Below are 16216 nucleotides of genomic sequence, written 5' to 3'. Positions count from 1 at the left end.
CAGTTAAGTTGTCCCAGTCAAATAGAAGATGACACAAAATTACATTTAGCTGTTTCCTAAAGATAAAACTTGTGCTGTTTTCATGCATTAGTCTTGAAATTCCCTCAAGTAATTTACTGAAATTGTAATGTACAAGAACATGAAGACTAAGTGATAAATCTTTTTCAGGGAGGAACTTTCATGGCATAGGGTAGGCTGTGATTTATTTTTGTTCATTTGGCATGAACAGTTGAATGTTCCTACACAGCAAAAAAAAGTTTACAGTGTTTGGCAAGAAACTAAATAAAGCCATTTCAGTTATTCACCTAACATGCTCTAAAATTGCACTTGCAAAGCCAGTCTGATTTTTACCATGCATCTATTTCCAGCTGGTCTTCCACTGACTCTCAAGTTGGGTGTCTGAGGAAATCCTAATATTCTGCTAATTAGTAAATTAGTAAATTTTTATTTGATAATAGGTTTTAATACATATCAATTGCTAAGTTGACAATTAAATTAGTGAACTCTGTCATACTAAGTTCACAGGAGGAGGAGGATTTGTAATACTAACAAATTGTGAGTGTGATGACATCCGTTACTCTGTGATGAGACCAATTTGTAAACCATCTGGCACTGAAGAGTTTGCCTACTTGCAGTTATAATGGAGAGATTTGGCTACAACACTTAATGAGCAGGATAATAGCCATTTGGTGAGTTAAATGGTTAATACAGATATCCTGATGGAATGAAGTACCCTTGGGTAAGAGAACACAGGATAGTATCATTTTGTTAAATGTAAGTATTGGTGTATGAGCCAGTTGAAAAGCTATAAATGCCACCAAAACAGAAAAAAAAAAAAAGAATTTTTCTGTTTTACTTTCATATTAACCTTTCCAGTGGAGTCCAGAGTTTTCTGTCTAGTGATTAAAAATGTATGCAGCAAGACTTTTTCCCCTAGACAGAAAAACAGGAAAGATATTACAGGGTGCAGCATACTGTGTCTGTAAGTAACAGCTTGTGTGAAAATTACAGTCATTAGGGTGCAATGGTAAATAATTTTTATTTCTATTTAATTTAAATTAATCTGCTTCAGAATACATGTGGAATGGTGAGTTGCCAAGAACAGTAGTACAGTTTTTGCCTATCTTTTCTGCAGGCCTTTTGTTAGAATGAAAGGAGTGCTTTCTAGCATCACCATTATGAAATATTTTATTTTCAAAACATATTGAAAAAATATCAATAGAAAAGGCTTTATAAATTTTGACAGATATGTTTACTTCCCTGTCTTATTATCTTAGCATCTGGTCCATAAATCAGACACATGGCACTGATCTAAGCCCAATTCTGTTATTATCTAGTTGGATATAGTTCAAGGATGTATATTCTGCAATACAGGCAATTTTGATTAACTAGAAATATTATGATCTGAAATTATATGACAGTTTATCTGAATTTGGTTGTTGATGTCATAGAATGGTTTGGTTTGGAAAGGAGCTTAAAGATCATCCAGTTCTAACTCCTCTGCCATGGGCAGGGACAATTTTCACTAAAGCAGGCTGCTCATAACCTCATCCAACATGGCCTTGAACACTTCCAGGGTTCTTAGTGGAAACCACAGAATCCACACCACAAAACATGTTAATGAACATTCCACACATAGCACAAGCTTTAGTCCAGAGCTTGCATATTTTCAGAAAATCTAACTTCAGGACACCAATTTATTAGAAGACAAACTTCATTAGTTCCATCAATCATCTTTCTCTGCTTATTCTGTTTTTTAATTTGTCTTCATTCATGCTAAGTCTGAAGGCAGTAAAAGTGCGTGATTTAAAGTAACTTAAGCCACAAATTTCTTTCTAACAAAATGCAGTGCTTTCCTGTTAGAAGTTGGCACAGGGAAGATAACAGGCAAACAGCTATTCTTGATCTGTGATGCTTTTCTCTTGAATGATAATCAAAGCTTTTTCTTTATTGTGAAAACTCCTTGTTAAGATTCTGCCACTGACTGGCAGAGTTAAAATAATTCCCTTCTGTCTGACAGGTCCTGATCCACTGCCTGCTGAACTAAAAGAAACTCATAATTAATTATTGTAGGACAAGAATCCTAAATCTTTATTCTCATCAGCTAAGCCTTCTGTTTTTGCGTTGGCTCAAATCCCAGCTAGAAATTTATGATTCCTTAGCTTCTTTCTGTGGGTGCCATGAATCATAGGGGCTTATGAGTGAAGAAATACTGTGGTGGTGTTCCTGTATAGGTTAGTACTTGATATATTTGTACAACTAATAGAAACACTACTGAATAGATGTATGTAAAAAAACCAACTGTCAACTTGGTTTGATGTCGCTCTTCAGAAGCGTTCCGTGCCTCCTCTGTATGTCCATGTTTAGACTAATTCCACACTGCACATGACCTTCAGAGTAAGGCCCATCAGCACAAGTATCTGAGATAGGGGAATCTCATTTCCAGAGCTGACCAATGTAACACTATTCATGAATAACTTTTTCAACATTTAAAACAAGAAGAAAACCACATGTTATAGAAAATGAGTGATCAGAATGAAAAAGTGTCAACTAACATAATCTTTTCCAAACGCAATTCAGTGCAATTGTTTAGTTAATTAGGTACGCAAAATTTCCACCAATTATAGTAAAAATTAAAACTTCTCAGATAAGGACTTTCAGAAGTCTGTGGGCAAATTTGCAAAGATTTCTGCTAAGTCACCATCTGAGCCAAGAAAAAATGTCTGATAGTATTGTTGCTCTTCCTGTAGGCTGCTGAAGAGGTAGCCAATCCCTTATTTAGTTTATCTGGTTTATCTGGTTGCCCTGTGACCTTTTACAAATATTAAATTATTTTCAGAATAAAATGAAAAGTAGTTCATTATGTGTGATACTGGAAAGAGTGAGAGCATATATCCATAAGGAAAAAAGTGCTATTAAAAAGTATTATTTTAATTATTTGTAAGTATCATTACAGACCAGTATCATCCCCCTCACCATCTCTTACTGGTTACCCAACAATTCCCAAAATTTACCTAATTTTTAAAATACTATTTGGTTATCCAAATACTTTTAAAATACTGGAAGACTTACTTCCTTCCCCATTACTCTCACATGAGATGTCGAGTGATAATGTATTTCCTTGGCACAATGTAAGAGAAATTATTCAACAGAACTAATACGATAAAGGCTACAGAGACACTACTCAGATTTTAGTATGCTATAGTTTTCTCCCTGGAACAGTGAATGATGAGACATAATTATATCTCAAAAAACCCCATACCACTTTCTGGAAAACACAAAACCTTTTGCTCAGAAAAAATGCTGTGAAGCTGAAAGCTATTGCTAGTATTGTGTAAGAGGTAAGAGCATCAGTGCTCTGCAATTATTCAGCAATTTTCATTGCCAATGTATCACTATTTAGATCTATATAGTTCACAGTGTGTCCTCTCACTATGAGTAGGGAGGGGGTAAATGGGAGTGTTTCTGTTACAAAAATTTAGGCAGTCTAGTTCTTCAACATATTTTGGCATTAAGAATGAAGACTCAGAAATCTCCTGAGGATGTATTTTGTCCTGATGGGAAACTCTTATTTTATTTAGCTCAGATAATAGAATATATTTAAATAATAAACATGAGTTACCTGCTCAAAACAGAAACTATCTGTTCAGCTATTAAGGGAATCCAATTTCAAAAAGCAAAATAAATCATAAATGTCACAGTATTGTGCTAATATGCTTAGGTATTTCTGCAAGTTTACTTAGTCCCACACAACATATAAGCCAATACAAAATTAAGTATATTAAATCTGTGCTAGCTATTATAATACATAAGAAAATGCAATTGCAAACCAATATTTCATGTATGTACTCACAGTGAATTGTTCAGGAATTGGGTTTGTGCCCTATACTCGCTGATATTTTTAGCAATAGTATGTAAGAAAACACGAACTCATTGTCAACTAAGTTTTATTTGAAACAAGGATTGGGGGAGTACTAAATGGATAAGTGATTCTAAGCATTCAAAGTTCATTTAATAATAAGTGAAAAAGAAAAAAGAAATATTTTATTGCAATGAGGCTAATTGCCCTACCATCATGGGAAAAAAATAGTGTGGCTGTACACAAAAGTTAGGTGACTCCATGAGGCAGGATATAGTTAGGCAAACATGTTCTATAGTCCAAATTAGGAAGGAAAACTTTTCCAACTGTAATGCTTTATAGAATAAAAATCCCAAGATGTTAGTGCCCTTCCTTTGAAAGAAAGGCAAAGATTCAGGATGAAGCATCTGAGTCACAGTAGTACCAATTGTTGCAGCAAGAAAGGTGGAAAGGTGGAAAGAATGGGTTAAAAACAAAAAGCTGCGGCTTCACTGCCCTCTGCCCTGCCCCCACATGATTAGGGCACACAGCAGCAGAGGATACTGGGATCCTTTTATATTATAGGATCACAGAATGGCTTAGGTTGGAAGAGACCTTAAAAATCATATAGTTCCAATCCTCTTGCTGTGGGCAGGGACACCTTCCACTAGACCAGGTTGCTCAAAGAACCACCCAACTTGGCCTTGAACGCTTCCAGGGATGGGATGTCCACAACTTCTTTGGGAAACATATTCCAGTGCCTCTCCACGCTCACAGTAAAGAATGTCTTCCTTATACATAATTTAAACCTACTCTCCTTCAATTTGAAGCAATTCCCTGTTGTCCTGTCATTCATGCTCTTGGACAAAATCTCTCTCCATCTTTCCAACAAGCTCCCCTCGGGTACTGGAAGGCTGCAATTAGGTCACCCTTAAGCCTTCCCTTCCACAGGACAAACAATCCCAATTCTCTCAACCTTTCTTCACAGCAGAGGTGCTCCATCCTTCTAATCATCTTGGTGGCCTCCTCTGGACTCAGTCCAACATGTTGATGTCCATCCTGGATGCAGCACTGCAGATGGGGTTTCACCAGAGCAGAGCAGAGGGACAGAATCCCCTCCCTCGCCCTGCTGGCCATGCTGCTTTGGATACAGCCCAGGATACATTTGGCTTTCTGTGCTGCAAGTGCACATTGCTGGGTCATGTCCGGCCTCTCATCCACCAGCACCCTCATCCACCAGCACCCACCAGCCCCTTCTCAGCAGGGGCTGTGCCTGACTGACCTGGCTCTTCAAATATCATGGAGAGTGATTTGGCAGTTACATACAGCCAATTTCCTCAGGATTCTGGGATGCATCTCGCAATGTCCCATAGACTTATATTCATTCAGATTCCTCAGCTGGTCATTAACCTGATTTTTACTTACAATGGGAAGCACTTTGTTGTATACAGGATTCCTTGGTAATCAAATGGCACTGAGTACCTGAAGATACATGTGCTGTATACATGGCACAGTACTCCTCACTAGCACTGTACAAAATCATCCCGTGACCCTTCCTTTCACCTAGAAAAAAAGCCAGTTTTGTCAAAATCTACATATTCTGCAAGAATATGTCAATTTTAATAAATTTTTATGGCAGTAAAACACTTCAGGGAAAGGAAGAACTTTAATAAGGTCAAAACAGAGGTTTTTGCAGTTTCCTATTTCAGATTTAAGAAGAATGGAATTATTCTGATTTATATATATGTTACAGTTGATATGATAATTTAAGTTCCTTTTCAGAAAATAATGCTACTCTTGTTTTTAAAAGCCTAAGGTGATCTTTAACATTCGGGGGGGGGGATTTGGGGGAGCTTTTTGTTGGTTTTTTTTTGTTTTTCAGGGACCAACTGGAATAAAAACAACAAAACATTGAAAAGTAGACATTACTCCTAAGGTGAAAATTGGGCTCTGAGCATTTGTAGCACCTGCTTCCTTAGCTTATCTGAGGGTTATCATTCAAAAGATACAGAGTATTTCATTATTCAGTTCCTTTGCTGACTACACACAACATGCAGCACTTGCAATCATGCAATATTCTTCTCAACAGACTTTAAAAGCTTGTTGTTGTCTCCCCAGTAATGTGGCAGTGGCCAAGAGCTTCTTCCCTATAGTTTTTAACCCACAACTTGTATTTCAAATATAGTTCAAAAGCCCAGTTTCCTTCGAAGAAAATGACAGAAATGTAACATTTCTATCTTGCTGACAGTAACTTAAATCTTTGCTAAGAAAACAGCATCCAATTCCACCACTATTCCAGACTAGATAAAAATTTTTCACTGCTCTTGACTGAGATCTGGAAGACTAGGTTTCCTACGATATTTTTTTGCTTCAGGCAAGTTGCTGTATAAAATTGTTTGCCACTTGTCTGAGCATATGCCTCTTTATATTTGCTTTGAGTAATTCAATCCCTTTTCACTTTCAGCTCTTGACCTTATCTTTGAAAGTGCCTACAAAGATGCCAGCTTGGCAGAGTTTTGTGTGTATTTTTAATAGAAACTGGAATAAGGTCAACAATTTCTTTTATGTAACCCATCAATTATTTTTATAGTAGCAGTGGTCTCAGTCAGAATTCTGACAAAGTAGGTAATTTCAACTGAAGTGAGATTTGCTTCAGAATTATCATTCTGTTTCGGTTTGCTTATACCTCACACATTTCACTTTAACATCAAGAAAATCCATAATTTTTGAAACTTGCCAAGGTGAGCAGACCTTGATTCTTCCTTAAATACTACATGAAACTCCTACATACATCTTTCTCCCAAAATATCTGTGAAGAACGGAAAGTGGTTTAGGTTTTAGATCCTCTCAAAATGCATTTCAACATAGCTTTTCATGTTACGAAGCTGATTGGCTTTGATTTAAGACAAATTATTCTGATTATTTTTTCATCTAGTTCTCTCCTGACATATAAATACATCAGAGCACTTTTCATACTACTTTAAAAGACATCAGTTGTGTGATATTCACCCTGTAGCACACCCAATACCAGTTGCATTCCCTAACAGTTTGACATACCAAGTTCTTCCCATAGGTTGCCACTACCTTCAGCTGCCAGGTCCACCCCAGTCTGAAGCAGTTCACTCAGGAAGCCCTCAGATCCCTAGTGTTCTCACCACAGGCAACACTGGCAGCCTTCTTGGAAAGGCAGTGGATGCAGGTGGTTGCTAAAATAAGTATCAAATATGTGGTTTATCCCCGCTGTAAAAAGATAGTCACTTAGTCCCATGTTAAAAGACACTGGAAACCCAAACTGGCTATTCTCAGAATTGTATCTAAGGCAACTGGGGAGTAGGTCTATACTTGAGAACAGATCTGAATTTGAGCTCAATATAAGGTGAGTATGCTGAACAACAAGAATATGATTTTCATCCTCACAGAGAAAGAGTTCATTTATATGACCTGGTCTTTTTGTGTATTCTCCTTTGCTGGAGAGAGATGACCCTCTAAAGTCTTTTCAATCAGAGCTTCCATTAGAGTCTGCCAGGCTTTTTGCACAACTCTGCAGATTATGAAACAGTAATTTAATCTTTAAACTCTTCAATCCACATCTCAGAGTTGAGACAGATTCTTTATTAAGAAATTGAATACATAGCTGCTTCTTTTAGATCGAATTACATACAACTTCCTTTAATATACCTGTATCACTGGAACCAAACTCCTGCTTCTCTACAGTGTTATGGTTAAATGCCAAGACCACAGTGTGAGTGAGACATGAATTAAGACCCACTAAACCTACTTGGTTCATGCTCTGGCTATAAAGTCAATATTCCTTCTTATGCAACATTAATTTAACTCTGTTACTGAAATAAGACAGAGACCTTTGACTTTCAAGTCTCCTACGCATTTAAATTTTTAAAAAGCAGTTAGGGATATTGGCATAGATTACAAGCATCATGTGAAAAATTTCAGAGGGACTAGAGCTGTTATCATTTGACTTAATGACCTGGTCTCATTCAGTTTCTCTTCCTCTAATTTTAGTGACTAATATTAAATACATTTAGTTGGGCAGGTTCTATTCAAGAAGGTATTTTAGAAAAAGATAGAAACAAGTAGATTTGAGGTAGACTCTTCATGACATATCTTGTCAGTGCTAGTTAAGTGTAAGAATGTTGCAAAAGTATAGTATCCCTTGTTTTAATAACTGAAAGCCAAACCAAATACTGCATCAGCACATTAAGTTTAACTGAAAACAAATTTATCATTACACTCAAAACCTGAAGAGATTTCCAGTGAACTGTTTACCAATGGTAGCTGTAGTAGTGTACTCAGTGTATTTAACAAGAGAAAAAATTGTTTTATTAACAATCCAGAAACAGCTCAAATCAGGAGCTCTATTTCCAATTTTTGACAGCTGGGAATCTGACCCATTACTATATCTAACAGTTTCTTAGAAATTAAGGCCAGGAGAGACAATTAAATAACTACTGTGATCTCTTATTTTTGGCTGGTGCTGCATTTCATCCAGTAATCTTTGTATCGAGCCTGATGATTTATGTCCTAATTACAGGAAAACTTGCATTCGAGTAAAGCATATCATTCTGTATATCAAACCCAAGATACTGAGAGATGGATACTCTACAATTCATTTGACAGTTGGTTCCAGGGCTTAATTACCTTTTCAATTAAAGAGGATAACTAAATTTTCAAATTCAAATGTGTCTGTTTTCATGATCCAGTCAGTGGTTCTTATTATAGCTTTAAAAATAGAGTAACTGACATTTTCCATCTATGAAGATACTTACACAAACATTGTAAAACAATAATGATTCCGTTTTCTTTTTGATACATAGTAAAATCAAGCTATTTAAGTCTCAAGAGTATCCAACTTTTTAATACCTTTTATGATTTTTTTTTTTTATTCTTCATCAGTTTTTTAAATTTACATTAAGATTGAGAATGCTAGAAACTAATAGAGTCTTCCAGCATCAGAAAAACACTGCGGTCAGATAAAATAATCATTATTCATCTTCCCTTTTAAACCTCTTTCTATTGCTTAAAAGTCTGCATTGTCTCTTCTACCACAGCATCATATTGGGAACTGAGACTACATTATTCATTAGAGTCACCAGTTTCCAGATATGGTCATCTGGTATCCTTAATTTCTTCGCTGGTTTCTAAATACAGTCTAGTTATACCTTGCAGCATTTCAGCATTCTCTTTTTTAATATGCTGCAGTCATTCATCCAATCAAAAAGATTCTAAATTATTCTGCTGCCATGATCCCAGGACATGTAGTGATTACGTTAGTAGTGATTTTAAGTTTACTTTCAAAAATTTGATAATGAAACTGAACAACATACAGTCTAGTCCAATCCTTGCAGAATATCACGAGAAGTCTTCTTATGAGTCCTCTCTGTTTGAGAGAAACTTCTTCTCTGGATAAGAGAGAAACTAAAGTTCAAGCCTGCACATAATATGGTAATTAATGAGGAAGATGCAGATTGATTCTCTGTTCTCTTTCATTTTTGATCTCTGATTATGCTCTTTCTCCCTAATCATCTGTGATTTAGCAATGAAAATATGATCTCTTTCTAGAATTCAGTTCTGGATCATGACACCTAGATTTAAGTGTCTCCCTAAGTGTACAAATTCACAGGATCACCACCAGATATGTGACAAGGTCACACAGAGAACCACAGACATCTAAAATTAGAAGAGACAATAACTTCAGTGGGAGTCTGTGCACTCTCTCTATAGTCAGTAACTAGACAATTATCTTAAAGAAAGGCCTAGAATATCAGGAGTCAGTGATTCTGCAGGGGTGCTTCTGTATCTGCACGCATAAGATAATGTACTAGCTATGCAGCAAAGTTATATTGGATGAATCCTCCCTTGTGGTAAAGAATCTAAGAAAGAAAATTCATCATGGAGGGTTTTGGGGTTTTTTCCATGTTAAAAGGCATTTTTAGTGAAACACCACCCTAGTATGAGAAACTCATAACCAGCCATGTATGATTAGTGTAGCATCTTAATATCTGTGCTTTTTTTTTTTAAACTATTAGTTTAATGTACTAACACTAGCACTTCATTCCTCCTTGCCATTGGAAATAATTGAATAGGTTTTCCAAAGGAATCTTGAAAGTATTATAATGTCACATTATGAACAGTCATCTTACTATACTTATATTTACGATGCAGAGCAAAGAGAAAGACATAACTTCTATAGAATGATACAGAGTTCTAATGATTAATCCATTGTGTTGTCCATGCATGATTTCTTTTTACATTACAGCTACAGCTGTGTTACAGTGGCTTCAGAGGAAGCCATTAAAAGACTGTTTGTATGCACTACAACATGAAAATGGAGATGTACCCCATGCCTAACTGTAATTAATGACTGGCTCATGGGAAAGGTTATAAGCCTTGTCTCCTCCTCTAGCAGTTGATACAGCTTTTCTCTTTATTTTATAGAAGTTTTTTTTTACTAAATACTTTTATTTCCAGATGTGAAAATTACCCTTAAACCATCCAACACTGCAGTGAACTAATCAGAAGCCATGATATTATGTCCATGACTTGACTTTACCCAGAGCAAAGAGAGTATTCAATGACACCATTCTAAAACATCAGAAGAAGGTCCATGAGAAAGATGTAAAATTCCTCATGATACTTGAACAGCAGATAACATCCTCCATTCTAAAGACTCTCAACTATATAAGGGTGTTTTAAATTTAATCAAGATTTTTTTTCTCTTGTATTTTATGGCCTTTATTCAGATAGAAAAGCAAATATTTTTCAATCTTAGGAATAAATAATTGTAAAAATCTGACTTAAAGGAGAGTTGAGAATGACATATTTGTAAATTCAGTGGTAATTAGCCAAATTTAGTTTACTACATACAGTATCCAATTTCAGATATTCATGTAGTTATTACATTCTTGATCTGTTCCAGAACTGTTATACTAGATAAAGGTGTTATAAATTCGCTGGTGGCAGAAACATGATGTCTGAATGATTGCTTAATTTGCTGCCTAGTAGTATGTTACAACCCACCCCTGAAGGCGAGGGTAGCTGGGGTTCTTGTTAATAGATCCCTTGGGGTGGGTTAGAGTGAAAGGACACTGAATGACCAGTGTTTACATGTGTGGGGGTGTGGGTGTGTTTAGGGTTTATTTTAGAAAAATTTGTTTGCAGTGGAAAGGAGGGATGTACCCATTTTGGTTATTATCTATAGTAATATAACAATATAAAAGTATAAAGATATCACTTAAGAAAATATACAAGGAGAAGAAAGAGAAAAAGAAAAAAGAAAAGAAAAGAAAAAAGAAAAGAAAAGAAAAGAAAAGAAAAGAAAAGAAAAGAAAAGAAAAGAAAAGAAAAGAAAAGAAAAGAAAAGAAAAGAAAAGAAAAGAAAAGAAAAGAAAAGAAAAAAGAAAAGAAAAAAGAAAAGAAAAGGAAGGAAAGGATAAGAGCAGACAGTAGAGAGGATATATATTGCCACCTGTGGATCCAGCAGCAAGACTTGATTGTTGCTTGGTTGAAGTGATGGTCACAGACTTGATCTGTTAGGTGTGGGGGAAGCCCACAAACATTGAGTTCAATGTGTTATTATACATCCAGGTTTTCAGGGGGAATGCCCAGGTAGCTCCCCTGGGTGGGGGAGTTTTACACTAGCTGATGCAGCACTGCAGGTCTTTTGCAACACTGATTTATGCACAGTCCTCTGGTGGAAGGCCCCAGAAAGAGTTTGGGGGTACTCTGGGTGTTTTTTGGTGATTTATGATCCCTGCTAGGACATGACAGCTGCTTCTTATGCAAGTGTAGTTATGCCAGTTACGACCCATCAGAAGGAATGAATACCTTCGGGCCTATATATGAGTGTCCTGGACGGGAGTTCTACACCTGAGCCAGTAGTGTAAGGGAAGACAACTGGCAAAATAAGGAGCATTATCCCACATAGCAGAATCTCTTATGGGCTTTTTCCTTCATCTGGCTCAAAATGCAGCTTGTTGCTAAACCTCTGTCTTATGTGACACAGAGATTCTACCACACACGCACACAAAATCTCTCTTCCTTCTGCTCTCTGGCTGGAGGCTGCAAAACTGGCCTCAGCAATGCACCTGATGCTTTTGCAAATGGCCAGTTGTGTGAGCCATCAACCCTTTAGCATTTCAGTCTCTCATATAGTACAATCTTCATAGAGCCCATCTTGATATGGACAAAAAATTGTTTTTCAAAAGCTGTTCAATGAGGTTTTTGGTTGCAAGTAAACTTTTGACTTGTCATATATAGATCTTTCATCTAAAACTCATGTAGCCAAACAGTACCCCCTTAACTTGTCAGCAATCTTATGACAATGAAACACTACCTGTCAGTCTCACCTGTGCACATTTGACAGAGTAATTTCATCTATTTTAAATGTGTATGTAACACAGCTTAATGTACCAAAACTTGGAGTTAAATCTTACTGAGTCATTAACACTGCATTTTATATATGGCTGTTAATATCTCTCTGTGCATAAATTCTCTACTTAATTTAACATGCATTCACCATCCCCTATCTAATTAATGTTTATACTCAATGATTTTGACCAATGTAACTTTGGGTCATGTCACACACTGTAAAAGTATATACACAAATGACACAGCAATTACAGAAGTAACTTTTATTCCTGTAGAAGCCTTTCTTTGTGGGGTTTGGTTGTTTTTTTTTTTCCATCTGAAATCAAACCTGGGATCATGAATTCAGATATCTGACAGATTCATATTATCTTAACATATGTATGCATATACTGGTTCACATGGTCTTTCATTCACTGAGGTTATGTTCAGTGGCAACAGATTGTCAGCCAGTAGTGGCACACAGACAGATGAAGACCAGCATACTTTCTTAGCACTCAGGGCATGTTCTTCTTTAACAGCTCGGGCCTTAGGTAACGGGCAGCAGAACATCTTATGGGTCACTGACCACTGCCAGAAATGTTTGCTGTACAAATCCATAAGAAGCAGAAGAAAGAATTTTCTAAATCTTTAGACATGAAGAAGTACAGCCAAAATAGCCTTGTCCTCCTACTTAGAGAAACACTAGCTGAAAAATATAGTGATTTGTTAGGCTTGGCTAATTTCAGATGAATACTTGACTTTACTAGGTAAAGTAGCAGTGGAGACCAATGGCTAGGACTATAGATTTTTACTTTACTTCAGGAAACACTAGGCCATTGTCTTGTGTACTAGTTTGGAAACAAACCAGTGGGGGGCACCAAGTCAGAATAACAATTGAATGGTGAAATTAAAGAAAATGAGAAAAAAAAAAAAAAGAAAAAGAAAACACTGGTTCAAACTGACAGAAACTGACAGAGTCAGGATACAACCTGACACCATGTTAGTCAGGGTTGTGGTAGCAGTCCAATAAAATGGTGGCTGTAGTCCTCCTGAAGTGGTGGATGTGGTTCTGTTGAAGTGGTGATCCTGTAGAAAGGGGCTGCTCTTCCTCAGAAGGTCCGGTGGTGGGTATGTAGCTCCTGTCCTCTGGAAATCGAGTGGAAAGGGTGTCTCTGGTGTTCAGAATCTCAGATTATATCCACGATGGGATGCTTGGTTCCTCCCTCTGGGTGGAGCATCTCACAATGGGGTAATGAGTCATGAGGCCAAGTGTTGATTAGGCTCATTAACAGAGGATAGTCTGGAGGGAGTTATCTCTGAGTCATGCAGCAGGACAATGATGGGCCATTAACAGAAAGATAGTCCCGAGGGAGGAGGCAAGGAAACACTGCCCCACCTGGTTTCAACAGCTCATGAGGATGGTAATAGAATACACTGCAACCCAGGACAGCTTGCTAAATACTATGCCTTGAAGAAGATTCCTTGTTTTCCTCCCAAATAGAAAGCCTTAGTGATTTCTAAATTTCACTGCAGAAATAACCATGTTAAAAGAAATTTTTTCACTGGCAGAATTGGAAGCTTTGGCAATGAGAATAGATTATCAGTCATGACTAAATTTTGATATAATAGAACAGATTCCCAACTGGCAAAACTGTAGAAAACTCCTGTGGCCTTTAGTCAATTTCTACCATGTGCAGCTATAACCAATGATACAGCTCCCCCAAACAGATGTGTCCCAATCACTAACAAAAGGCTCATTACTCTCTCTGCATTTCCTATATACACTTTATATGTCAATAGGAGGGGATTGTTTTACAGTTTTTTTAATGGTGTAGAAGGATGCAATATCATTTAGAACCTGGGTGCCAACTTTCATGTTTCATTTTTTTAACTGATAGTGTTCAGCTCTACACTGTACATTTTCATGGATGGATTGCTCACTACACAAAGTCTTTGCAATTCTTAAGGATACAAAAGTCTTTATATACCCTCACTTCTGCTATGGCAGAATTAATTCCAGTCACCTGCAATCCCAATATTTCTTTCAGGAAGAATGATAAAAAAATACAAAGAAAAATGTAGAATAACTTCCAGCACTGTTTGCCTTTAATTTAATTACTATAATTAGAGAAAGAAATCACAGCAGAAATGATGGAAATTATAATAATTAGTACACAATGTAAGGCAGTTTTTTTGAGAAACATAATATTTTTAGCATTAGTTTGTAAATAATGTCTTTTATCTTTTAAATAATATATAAGAAATGAGCTGTATGGTTTTAAGAAAAGATTGTACTGTGAAAGGCTCCACACAAGAAAGAAGGAGGGTAGGAAAGTAATGGAATAGAACTGCCCATCTTCTGGAGAAATACATTACTTCTTGGACCGCTTGGAAACTGAACTGGCACTGCTGCAAATTATAAAAGTTCCTTAACAAATAATCCCTGAATTTAAAAAGGCATCAACTTCAAGTCCAGTATGTGATTGAAAGAGACAATCCTTTCTACATTTGGATTTGTAGGAGCTATTACTTTTGCTTGCAAGCATGACAAGGAATAGTCCCATTTTTTAATCTAGAAGATTGCAACTCATAACCTTATTTTTCAAGACAATGCAAGAAAATTGGCTTGGCTTGAAGATGTGAAAGCTGCATGCACCAGTGCTCAATGTTTTGTCTCTGGTAGGCATTAGCCATTGCCAAGAAAGCAACATAATTTCTGCACTGATATTTAATTTTCATCTGTATATCACACATTCATAGTTAATTTATTGAAGCATGTAAAGCAGCTGAAGCAAAACGAGTTTGTGTTTTGTTCATTTTATTTTGTGCCAAAAAGTTACGTTACAAATTATCATGCAATACTCTGGTCCCTTTAGACTCAGAAAAGAAACTCTTCTAAAAGAGATGACTGGCCATACATTAAGTTGTCTAATTAGATTAGGCAACACTGTGTAAGGTAGATAAATCTTCCTTTTTTTTTCTTGAGAAAGTGAAAATGTGTCCCATGCCACTTGCATATTGCAAAGAAGTAAACAGTTCTGAACAGTATTCAGAATTCAGCAATATGTAAATAAAGGCCATTTGTTACAGTGCTTAAAGTTGTCTTGAAAGCTGCAAAAAAATCTATATGTTAGCGCTTAAAAGCAGTCTGGTTTTCCAGGGAATTAGTAGTTTTGAACATCAGAGCACTCCTCTGTGCCTGACAGTATTGATTTAAGGTTAGCTCCTTCTTATGGTAGTGAAAATTCTCAGGACCATGATACTGAGAACAACTCTTATTTAATGTTATTCATAGCAAAATTGGACTACCTTGCAGAGAAAGATAGTGCTTAAATGAGCAAGTTCCATTTATTTAAATTCCAAACAAGCATTTTCATTTAAGCATAACTTTGTGTCCCTCTCAGATAAATATCTACGCATATCTTAAAGCATTAGTAACTCATTTCCGAAAGCTTGTGGCAACAGGTCTGTTCCAGTCATGCTTGCATATAGCAAAATATAACCAATAATCCTCCATTCAAAAATGCCAAACAAGCTTGAGAACACAAGTGCATACTTTAAATTATACATAGAGTGATCACTGAAGACTCACCAATAAAATTTAATTGAGGATTTGCAAATGATGCAGGAAAAAAAGCTGAAAAAACCTGGATTCCAAAGTAGTGAAAAATAAGTAGCATTCACCGTCTGTAGTCCTTGACAACAAGCAGATTGTCAACAGAACCACACAGTAAAAACATAATTGCTTTTACAAGCTTAAACCATCTGTAAAAACAGAGTGTTTAAAATGCTAACTGAAATGGTTCAAAAAAAAAACCGCAAAAAACTGCATTACCATTCTGGTATACTAAGGCAATATTAAACAGCCAGCACAAATCCAATAAAGCAGAGCAATTCAGACAGCGAATATCAACATCCAAGGCAACCTGATAGGTTTATCTTAAGTGACCATCTCTTCTGAACTAGCAAACAGCCAAAAATCTTCAAAATATTTCTCACTTCACTTGAACATCT

Source organism: Corvus hawaiiensis, chromosome 4 (genome assembly GCF_020740725.1).
Source record: "Corvus hawaiiensis isolate bCorHaw1 chromosome 4, bCorHaw1.pri.cur, whole genome shotgun sequence".
NCBI classification, from domain to species: domain Eukaryota; kingdom Metazoa; phylum Chordata; class Aves; order Passeriformes; family Corvidae; genus Corvus; species Corvus hawaiiensis.
This window is presented reverse-complemented; position numbering follows the sequence as displayed.